The following is a 10,883-nucleotide window of genomic DNA, read 5'->3' on the forward strand; positions in this document are numbered from 1 at the left end:
CCTACGCAGGGCACAGAGCGGCCCGTAAGGGAGCGCCTGTCTCGACCGCCGCCCGGATTTCTGTCTTCTCGCCCAGCAGCTCTCGCGAGATCCCGCTTCACGACGAGAGCTCTGCGCGCGCTCGTCCCGAGTTGAGCTGCGTTCGCCCAGGCTGGGTTTTATGTTTAAAATAGCTATTAACTCAGTTCTTACTTTAAATTAAATATAATGCTTGTTTTTGAAACATATTCTTACTACGATTAGATCTAAGACCTGTTTCATCAAAATGTTTTGATAATTCGTATTAATTCAAATTAAGCGTCATCGGGGTTCTGGGAAGGCTGAGAACATGGGACACCATCTGTGGGAATCTGATCTTGACAACCCAGAATGATGAATGATTCTTTTAAGAATGATTATAACGATTAAACCTCCAATAAAATTATGAATAGTAGGAGAGAGAGAGTGGAAGGACGAATTTCTCATCAAAGGCGGATTTATTTCAGGAAGAGCCTAGCGCAACTGGAGGCTCACTTATAATTAAATACCAACTTGATTATGACAGTTGTCGTTCAGTCGTTCAGTCGTGTCTGACTCTTCGTGACCCCATGGACCATAGCACGCCAGGCCTTCCTGTCCTGCGCTCTCTCCCAGAGTGTGCTCAAGTTCATATTCATTGCATCGGTGATGCTATCTAGCCATCTCATCCTCTGCCGTCCCCTTCTCCTTTTGCCTTCAGTCTTTCCCAGCATCAGGGTCTTTTCCAGGGAGTTTTCTCTTCGCATTAGGTGGCCAAAATATTGGAGCTTCAGCTTCAGTATCTGTCCTTCCAATGAGCACTCAGGGTTGATTTCCTTTAGGATGGACTGATTTGACCTCCTTGCAGTCCAGGGGACTCGTAAGAGTCTTCTCCAGCACCACAGTTCGGAAGCATCAATTCTTCGGCGCTCAGCCTTCCTTATAGTCCAGCTCTCACAGCCATATGTTACTACTGGGAAAACCACAGCTTTGATTAGACGGACCTTTGTCGGCAAGGTGATGTCTCTGCTTCTTACTATGCTGCCTAGGTGTGCCATAGCTTTCCTCCCAAGGAGCAAGCGTCTTTTAATTTCATGGCTACAGTCACCGTCTGCGGTGATCTTGGAGCCCAAGAAAGTAAAATCTGTCACTGCTTCCATTTCTTCCCCTTCTATATGCCAGGAAGTGATGGGGCCAGATGCCAAGATCTTAGTTTTTTTAATGTTGAGTTTCAAACCAGCTTTTGTATTCTCTTTCACCCTCAACAAGAGGCTCTTGAGATCCTCTTCGCTTTCTGCCATTAGGGTGGTATCGTCTGCATATCGGAGGTTGTTGATAATTCTCCCGGCAATCTTAATTCCGACCTCTGATTCATCCAACCCAGCGTTTCTCATGATGTACTCTGCATATAAGTTAAATAAGCAGGGTGACACTATGCAGCCTTGTCGTACTCCTTTCCCAATTTTGAACCAATCGGTTGTTCCATGTCTGGTTCTTACTGTTGCTTCTTGACCCTCGTACAGGTTTCTCAGGAGACAGGTAAGGTGGTCTGGTACTCCCATCTCTTTCAGAATTTGCCACAGTTTGTTGTGATCCACACAATCAAAGGCTTTAGCGCAGTCAATGAAGCAGAAATAGATGTTTTTCTGGAATTCTCTTGCTTTCTCCATGATCCAGCGAACGTTGGCGATTTGATCTCTACTTCCTCTGCCTCTTCGAAACCCAGCTTGTACTTCCGGTAGTTCTCGGTTCGCATACTGCTGAAGCCTAGCTTGTAGGATTTTGAGCATCACCTTGCTGGCATGTGAAATGAGCGCAATTGTGCGGTAGTTTGAACACTCTTTGGCGTTGCCCTTCTTTGGAATTGGAATGTAAACTGACCTTTTCCAGTCTTGTGGCCACTGTTCCAGATTTGTTGGCACATTGAGTGCAGCACTTTAACAGCATCATCTTTTAGGATTTTAAATAGCTCAGCTGGAATACTGTCATCTCCGCTAGATTTGTTGTTAGTCATACTTCCTAAGGCCTACTTGACTTCACTCTCTAAGATGTCGGGCTCAAGTTCAGTGACCGCACTATCATGGCTATCAGAGACATTCAGATCTTTCCTGTATAGTTCTTCTGTGTACTCTTGCCACCTCTTCTTAATCTCATCTGCTTCTGTTAGGTCCCTGCCTTCTTTGTCCTTTATCATGCCCGTCTTTGCACAAAACGTTCCCTTGAGATCTCTGATTTTCTTGAAGAGATCTCTAGTCTTTCCCATTCTGTTGTTTTCCTCGATTTCTTTACATTGTTCATTTAAGAAGGCCTTCTTGTCTCCTTGTCTCTCTGGAACTCTGCATTCAGTTGGATATATCTTCCCCTTTCTCCCTTGCTTTTCGCTTCCCTTCTTTCCTCAGCTACTTGTAAAGTCTCATCAGACAGCCACTTGGCTTTCTTGCATTTCTTTTTCTTTGGGATGGATTGAGTTGCTGCCTCCTGAACAATGTTACGGACCTCCGTCCATAGATCCTCAGGCACTCTGTCTATCAGGTCTAATCCCTGAAATCTATTCCTCACCTCCACTGTATATTCATAAGGGATATGATTGAGGTCATACCTGAATGGTTTAGTGGTTTTCCCTACGTTCTTCAATTTAAGCTGAAATTTTGCAACAAGAAGCTCATGATCTGAGCCACAGTCAGCTCCAGGTCTTGTTTTTACTGGCTGTATAGAGCTTCTCCATCTTTGACTGCAAAGGACATAATCAGTCTGATTTCGATATTGACCATCTGGTGATGTCCATGTGTAGAGTCGTCTCTTGTGCTGTTGGAAAAGAGTGTTTGCTATGATCAGCGTGTTCTCTTGGCAAAACTCTATTAGCTTTTGTCCTGCTTCATTTTGTACACCCAGGCCATGCCTGCCTGTTATCCCGGTGATTTCTTGATTTCCTACTTTAGCATTCCAATCCCCTATGATGAAAAGGACATCTTTTTTTGGTGTTAGTTCTAGAAGGTGTTGTAGGTCTTCATAGAACCCATCAACCTCAGCTTCTTCAGCATCAGTGGTTGGGGCATAGACTTGAATTACTGTGATGTTGAATGGTTTGCCTTGGATTCGTACTGAGATCATTCTATCGTTTTTAAGATTGTACCCCAGTACTGCTTTTCCCACCCTTTTGTTGACTATGAGTGCTACTCCATTTCTTCTAAGGGATTCTTGCCCACAATAGTAGATATGATGGTCACCTGAATTAAATTCGCCCATGCCTGTCCATTTTAGTTCGCTGATTCCCAAGATGTCGATGTTCAATCTTGCCATCTCATGTTTGACCACCTCCAACTTACCTTGATTCATTGATCTGACATTCCAGGTTCCTAAACAAAATTGTTCTTTACAGCATCGGATTTTCTTTTCACCACCAGACACATCCACACCTGAGTGTCCTTTCAGCTTTGGCCCAGCCGCTTCACTCTTTCTGGCGCTACTTGGAAATTCCCTCTGCTCTTCCCCAGTAGTATATTGGACACCTTCCGACCTGAGGGTCTCATCTTCCGGCGTCATCTCTTTTAGCCTTGTGATACGTTCCATGGGGTTTTCTTGTCAAGAATACTGAAGTGGGTTGCCATTTCCTTCTCCAGTGGACCACATTTTGTCAGAACTCTCTGCCATGACCTGTCCGTCTTGGGTGGCCCTGCACAGCATAGCTTATGGCTTCACTGAGTTACGCAAGCCCCTTCGCCACAACAAGGCAGTGATCCATGAAGGGGGATTATGACAGTACTTGCCCATAAACCATGAATGCCCACAGGAAGATCCTGAATGCCCATAGGGAAACATAGGCTTCTACTTGCCCATAGGGAAATATATTTCTATTTGTATTTATTACATTTATATCCCACCTTTCTTCCACTGTGGAACTTAAGGTGGCTACATGTGGTTCCCAGGTGGCTTCCCTTCCAACCACTGACCAGACCCAAACCTGCTTAGCTTCAGCAAGGTGGCTGCCTCGTGTCAAGGGCTCCTTGGAGGGCTCTCAGTCTAATCCAGTAGCCCAGTCCAGACACAGACAAAGGGATTCTTTTCAAAGCTTTATTCTTCTTTTACAACTTAACAGCTCTACAGGTAACAACTAGATCTGAGCAGCAGCATCCCTATGCCCTAAGTTAGAATAGTTGGTCCCTGTTTGAAGGGCAATTACTGGCAGACCCCTGAATATAAGGACTAGGGAGAATCCCTCCCCTTTTCCCTTGGATCCTCTGGACGCAACCGTTCTTTGAGCGCGAACCATTTGGCGCCGCTCTGTGTCTGTGCCGCGCATCCCCCCCAGTCTGCTATCTGTGCTGAGTCACTCCCTGGACTGCTTTCTAAACTAGGAATGTGGGTGGGAGGAAGCTCCGTCAGCTGTTGGTCCTGGGAAAAAAGGAGCGCGCTCCTCTCCCGAAGGAGCGACTGCTCTTCCTCAGCATCAGAACTACTCTGGGATTCTATGGGCTCAGTGTCCACCCTGATACCTCGTGCCTTCAGACCATGCCCTGGGACCATAGGCTTCTAACTGACTATACAAGGATCCCAAATGCCCATAGGGAAACGCAGGATTCTCACTGACCATAGGAAGATCCTGAATGCCCACAGGGAAGCATAGTTTTCTTCTGCTGGTATTTAATGCCTGCAAGGCTTAACCGTATTTATCATAAGGCTGATAACGGGCTGGAGAAAAAAATTGTGTAATGCAGATATGGCCTTTATTTTTTGAATCTGCTCTATGATTAATGACTATTGGTAAAAGATAGTAGAGGAAATTGGAATCATAGCAGGTTATAGACTAACATTGGATCTGTGATAAATAGCTAACAATATTGCCTGTCAGATGTTTTATTCTCTCCCAGTTTTTCAAGAGCTAAATACCTTCCCAGCTAGGCAACAAAGATAGCTGGCTCATCATAGAGGCTAATGTGGGAAAGGTATTCCCCAGTCCAATTAGTGTCCCCAACAGAAAACATGCCTGTATGTTGTATATCTTCACAAACAGCTCATCAACATCCCATGGCCACCCCTCATCTTTCCTCTATTCTTCTATCTTGCCGGTTGTTCCTTAGGCTCATTAACCACAGTTGGCAGGCAGCTCTCACCTCTTCTGGATGTACTGTAATTAGTTTCAGGTGGTACAGTGAGGCTAACCAAGCTTTCATCCCTACCTGGCTTCTCACAGGATCCAATAGTAATTCTCTTTGGTTATGTAATGGAAGTTGTTCTGTCTGCTGACATAGAGATGATAGTGCATTTATTGACAGCCGCTGGAATGTTAATATCTGCAAATTTCAAACAAACCAAAGCAACCACAATTGATGACTGGATTTATATATTATGGGAAGTGATATATATGGTTAAGTTAATATTGTAAGGGTTAGGGAGGAAACACTGCCAAATAACAGACTTGTAGAAAAGTGGTCTTCACTTGTAATGTATTGCTGTGATAACAATCAGGAGAACATGCAACCTTTTGTGCTGCTAAGAACCTTGTGATATTTCTTGGCTTGGTTTATAAATTTGTTTATATTGTAAAATTGTTGATAATATTTGATCCAATTATGTGTTTGTATAGTTTATCAGCACTGTAAATAAAATGATAACTGCAAGAAGAAAAGATATGAAGGGAAGGCATGGAAAAGCAGACAGTGTTGGTCAAACTGTGGGTTAGGACCCACCAGTGGGTCCCAGCCCACTCTCAGGTAGGTCCCATTGCTGCAGCCTGGCCAGAACCTCTTTCTTTGACTGCCCCTTGCCAGGGCTGCACCATGGCTTTTTGTAAGACTACTGCAGCAGGAGCTCCCCACGTGCACAGAGCATAGGCACTTGTGGGAGCGGGAGTTGGTTAGACAGCAAGGCTAGAGCATTAAAGGTAAGAAAGTATGGGAAGAAGGGAATTGAAAACTTACTTGTTAATTCTATTTCATATTTGTATTTTATAGTTTTATTTTGTAAATTGCCTTGAGGAAGCTTTGCCTCGAAAGGCAGTATAAAACTATGTTAAATAAATAAGTAACATAAAAGGACAGAAAGGGTGAGGTACAGGAAAAGGAGTTCTAATACTTTATATTTTCCCTGAAATTCTTCTGTATCTATTTTTAGCAGAGAAATGCTTAAAGAGTTACAATTGTCCTAACTTTTAATAACACCGGCCATTCCTTAGCACTGTTTGTCTTACCTTGAGTTGGTGTTTTTAGTACGTTGCCCCTGTATCCCTCCGTTGCCCTTGTATCTCTCCATGAGAGCAGCACATGAACTTCTGCATGTACACCATGATGACCTATCTTTATGTATTGCATTGTTCACAAGTGTAGTACTCTGGCAATGGAGCCACTTTCTGGGCCAGACATGCTGCATGATTCCATACCCTGCAAATGCAACAGAATTATTTCCATTATTTCCTTTGTAGAAGGCTTGGGGACGTGTAGACCATCTACTTTCCTCTTCATCGGTCAACTGTAATAGATATGTGGACAATGGTGCCTCCACAACCTCCACAGCTGAAAACATCTTCAGAAATTTTGCATTCATTTTGGTGTAGTGGCGCACTTTTTTCCTTGGCTTTTTTTCCTTGCAGGCACACTTCTGATGCATGCCCACCCGTATACCAATCCAAATCCTGGCAGTCTTACTGACAGTGTTGCTGTATTCCTCCCCAGATATGACTGTGTACGCATTTAAAACTGTATGTATTCCACAGTCATAGAAATTCCTTTGTTGTGGTACATCCTCACACAAAAACACCTTCCAGTCTTTGCAGACCATCCTCAATGGCACATGTGCTGCCTGGTAACCAGCAGCTGCAATGCACAGGAGAATGTGTCCATGCTGCTTTGATCTTTCTCTGCTTTTCATTGAATCAACCATAACTACCTCTTTTGTTTTGAAAATCATAATACCAAGTAGCCAATGTTGACCAGAGCCAGCTATATCAGTGTTGAACGCCGGTATCAGCAGAAAGTCTTTATTAAGAGCGAGATTTGTATCAAGGAAATTGTGGAATACATCTGCATTGCCCAAGGCAACACTTCTATATATGTATGTTGGGCAGAGTAGGATTTTATCCTTCAACTAGTACTGGCAAATGAAATTTGAAATAGCTTCATCAATAACTTCATCTAACAGCCATTTTCTAGGATGTAATGATTCCTTTAGTACAGTTGGTAGCTTTCTCATGTATTTTTGGTCTTCCTCACTTGCTGTGGTGTTCCATGGCTTCCCATGTGCTGTGTCTTGGTGTTGTTTCATGGCCTTTTTTTAAATCTATTTTTATTTTATTTTTATAAATGAAATAAACAATACCAACAACATAATCTTCAGTTTCCAACATTACAGTATTCTAAGGGGTGGGGGAGATTATACTAAACTCCAATAAGAACAAACTAAATATCCAAATATAAATCCAATCGCAAATTATACCTATACAGCACTCTTCCAAACATTCCAGGTATTATTAAATCTTCAATCCGCTGCACCACAAACGGTGAACCTTATCTTTCAGTGTCATAACCTCAGTCTTATAGCAAAGGAACAGGAGCAAACAATCCATTTCCATTGAGCATATATTACCATTCAATTAACGCGTATTAATAAACATTAAAGGTTTAGCCAGCAAGGAATAGTAATAATCATAAACCCATAATGATATTAATACTAATAATAATAATAAAATTTAAGAAAGAGATAAAAAACAGCAAACCATTTGTATATTTTAAGTAATATATCTAACAATATATATGTGTACACACACGTATACACACAAACAGGCATTTATTACAATATAACATTAAAAAGGAGAAAACAGAAATATGCAAACATTTACTCTGGCATACTGTCTAGACATCTTATCAGCTATAATCCAAGCAGCACTTCAAAAGAACAGTAAAGATGGCTAAATTCCAACTCCAGAGGCTGAGAGAGTTGGTTCCCTTGTTTTAAAACCATAGAGCAGAGCTTTCCAAATTGTGTGCCTCGACACATTAGTGTGTCAGCGGCAGTGTGTAGGTGTGTCGCGCAAAATGCAGAAAATTGGGCGGAAGGGCACCGTGGAGCTCCCTTACTCGCGTTTGCTTCCCTTGGCCCCTCCCCTGGAACTTCCTAAAGCAGCTAATGTTAAAGCAGCTAAGCCTTAGCTGCTAAGGCTGAGCAGCTAAGGCTTAGCTGCTTTAGGATCATGTCGTGTTTTGACGTAGGACACGTGATTTGCGGTGGTACAGCGAGGTAGAGGCATGAGGTGAAGAGAGGGGAGGGGAGGCGCTGCCCTGGGAGCAGAGCTTGTCTGACACCGGCGCAGAGAAGTGGCAGTAGTCACCAGCGCTGTGAGGTTTTGAGCGCGCCCTTCGCAGACTTCTGCACCGCGCTGCCGCATGGCCAGGCCAGAGTAGCACGCGGGTGGAAACGCCGCCTGGGACTGGGACTGCACCGAGCAGGCCGTCTGCCATCTTGGCCAGTCGGAACGGAGCTCAGTGGAGGCCAGAAGCCTCAGAATCAGCGTGCTCCCAATCACCTGGGTGAGCGCAGCTATAGGCTGTCACCCAGTCAACCCACCTGCTACTGGCTGAAGGGAGGCCACCCTCCCAAACCGGATGTGGCAAACAGCAAGCCACCCACCATGTGGCACGTAATTTGATTTCTGCCATTCATTTTAATTTTTACTCTGCTGTAATCGTGGATTAACCACCCACCGGCAGTGTACCACCGGAGAGTGTTGGAACTGGACTCTGGACATAGGTATTGCAAATATTTACAGCAATATAGCCTTGTAGTGAGACATATATATTTACACCATTTTTGTTGGACTTTTGCTTCTCTACTTCATATGTTTTTGCAGCTGAGCTCCTACCTGGACCTATGTGTCCTAATATGTATTGTAAATGTGTTGTTTATTCGGTCAGTCGCTTCCGACTCTTCGTGACTTCATGGACCAGCCCACGCCAGAGCTTCCTGTCGGCCGTCGCCACCCCCGCTCCCACAAGGTCGAGTCCATCACCTCCAGAATATCATCCATCCACCTTGCTCTTAGTCGGCCCCTCTTCCTTTTGCCTTCCACTTTCCCTAGCATCAGCATCTTCTCCAGGGTAGCCTGTCTTCTCATTATGTGGCCAAAGTACTTCAGTTGTGCCTTTCATATCATTCCCTCAAGTGAGCAGTCTGGCTTTATTTCCTGGAGTATGGACCGGTTTGATCTTCTTGCAGTCCAAGGCACTCTCAGAATGTTCCTCCAGCACCACAGTTCAAAAGCATATATCTTCCTTCGCTCAGCCTTCCTTATGGTCCAGCTCTCACAGCCATAGGTTACTATGGGGAATACCATTGCTTTAACTATGCGGACCTTTGTTGTCAGTGTGATGTCTCTGCTCTTCACTATTTTATCAAGATTTGTCATTGCTGTCCTCCCAAGAAGTAAACGTCTTCTGATTTCCTGGCTGCAGTCAGCATCTGCAGTAATCTTTGCACCTAGAAAGACAAAGTCTGTCACTGCCTCCACGTTTTCTCCCTCTGTTTGCCAGTTATCAATCAAGCTGGTTGCCATAATCTTGGTTTTTTTGAGATTTAACTGCATCCCAGCTTTTGCACTTTCTTCTTTCACCTTCGTCCTGAGGTTCCTCAGCTCTTCCTCGCTTTCAGCCATCAAAGTGGTATCATCTGCATATCTGAGATTGTTAATGTTTCTTCCAGTGCTTTTAACTCCAGCCTTGGCTTCATCAAGCCCAGCACGTCGCATGATGTGTTCTGCGTAGGGATGGCGGAGAATTTCTCCCCAAAACTTCAGGGGGCCGAGCGCCAACGTGTTTGGCCCCCCCGAACAAGTTTCGGGGAGAAATCCTCCAAACCCCCCCCTGCACCCCCCTGGGACAGGACTTACCTTCGCCGAATGTCCCTCCCGGCGGCAGGTCCGGCCGGCGGTTCAGCGGGTGTTCGAGCGGGGCGGGAGCGGCAGCCAGTCTTTTGACCGGCTGCCACCACCGCCATTGCAATAAAAGAAGAAGAAAAAAAACGCCCCTGACGACAGGTAAGGGACTTTCGTCCACCCCTAGTTCTGCGTACAGGTTGAATAGGTAGGGTGAGAGTACACAACCCTGCCGTACTCCTTTCCCAATCTTAAACCAGTCCGTTGATCCATGGTCTGTTCTTACCGTTGCTACTTGGTCGTTATACAGACTCCTCAGGAGGCAGACAAGATGACTTGGTATCCCCAAACCACCAAGCACTTGCCACAATTTGTTATAATCCACACAGTCAAAGGCTTTAGAATAGTCAATAAAACAGAAATAGATGTTTTTCTGAAACTCCCTGGCTTTCTCCATTATCCAGCGGATATTGGCAATTTGGTCTCTAGTTCCTCTGCTTTTTCGAAACCCAGCTTGTACATCTGGCAATTCTCGTTCCATGAATTGCTGGAGTCTACCTTGCAAGATCTTGAGCATTACCTTACTGGCATGTGAAATCAGTGCCACTGTTCGATAGTTTGAACATTCTTTGGTGCTTTCCTTTTTTGGTATGGGGATATAAGTTGATTTTTTCCAATCTGTTGGCCATTCTTGTGTTTTCCAAATTTGCTGGCATATGGCATGCATCACCTTGACAGCATCATCTTGCAAGATTTTAAACAGTTCAGCTGGGATACCGTCATCTCCTGCTGCCTTGTTATTAGCAATGCTTCTTAAGGCCCATTCAACCTCACTCTTCAGGATGTCTGGCTCTAGCTCACTGACCACACCGTCAAAACTCTCCCCGATATTATTATCCTTCCTATACAGATCTTCCGCATATTCTTGCCAAATTTTCTTGATCTCTTCGGCTTCTGTTAGGTCCTTGCCATCTTTGTTTTTGATCATACCCATTTTTGCCTGGAATTTACCTCCAATGTTTCTAAT

The sequence above is a fragment of the Heloderma suspectum genome, chromosome 4 (genome assembly GCF_057233095.1).
Source record: "Heloderma suspectum isolate Gila_16-S chromosome 4, 16-S_ref, whole genome shotgun sequence".
NCBI lineage: Eukaryota > Metazoa > Chordata > Lepidosauria > Squamata > Helodermatidae > Heloderma > Heloderma suspectum.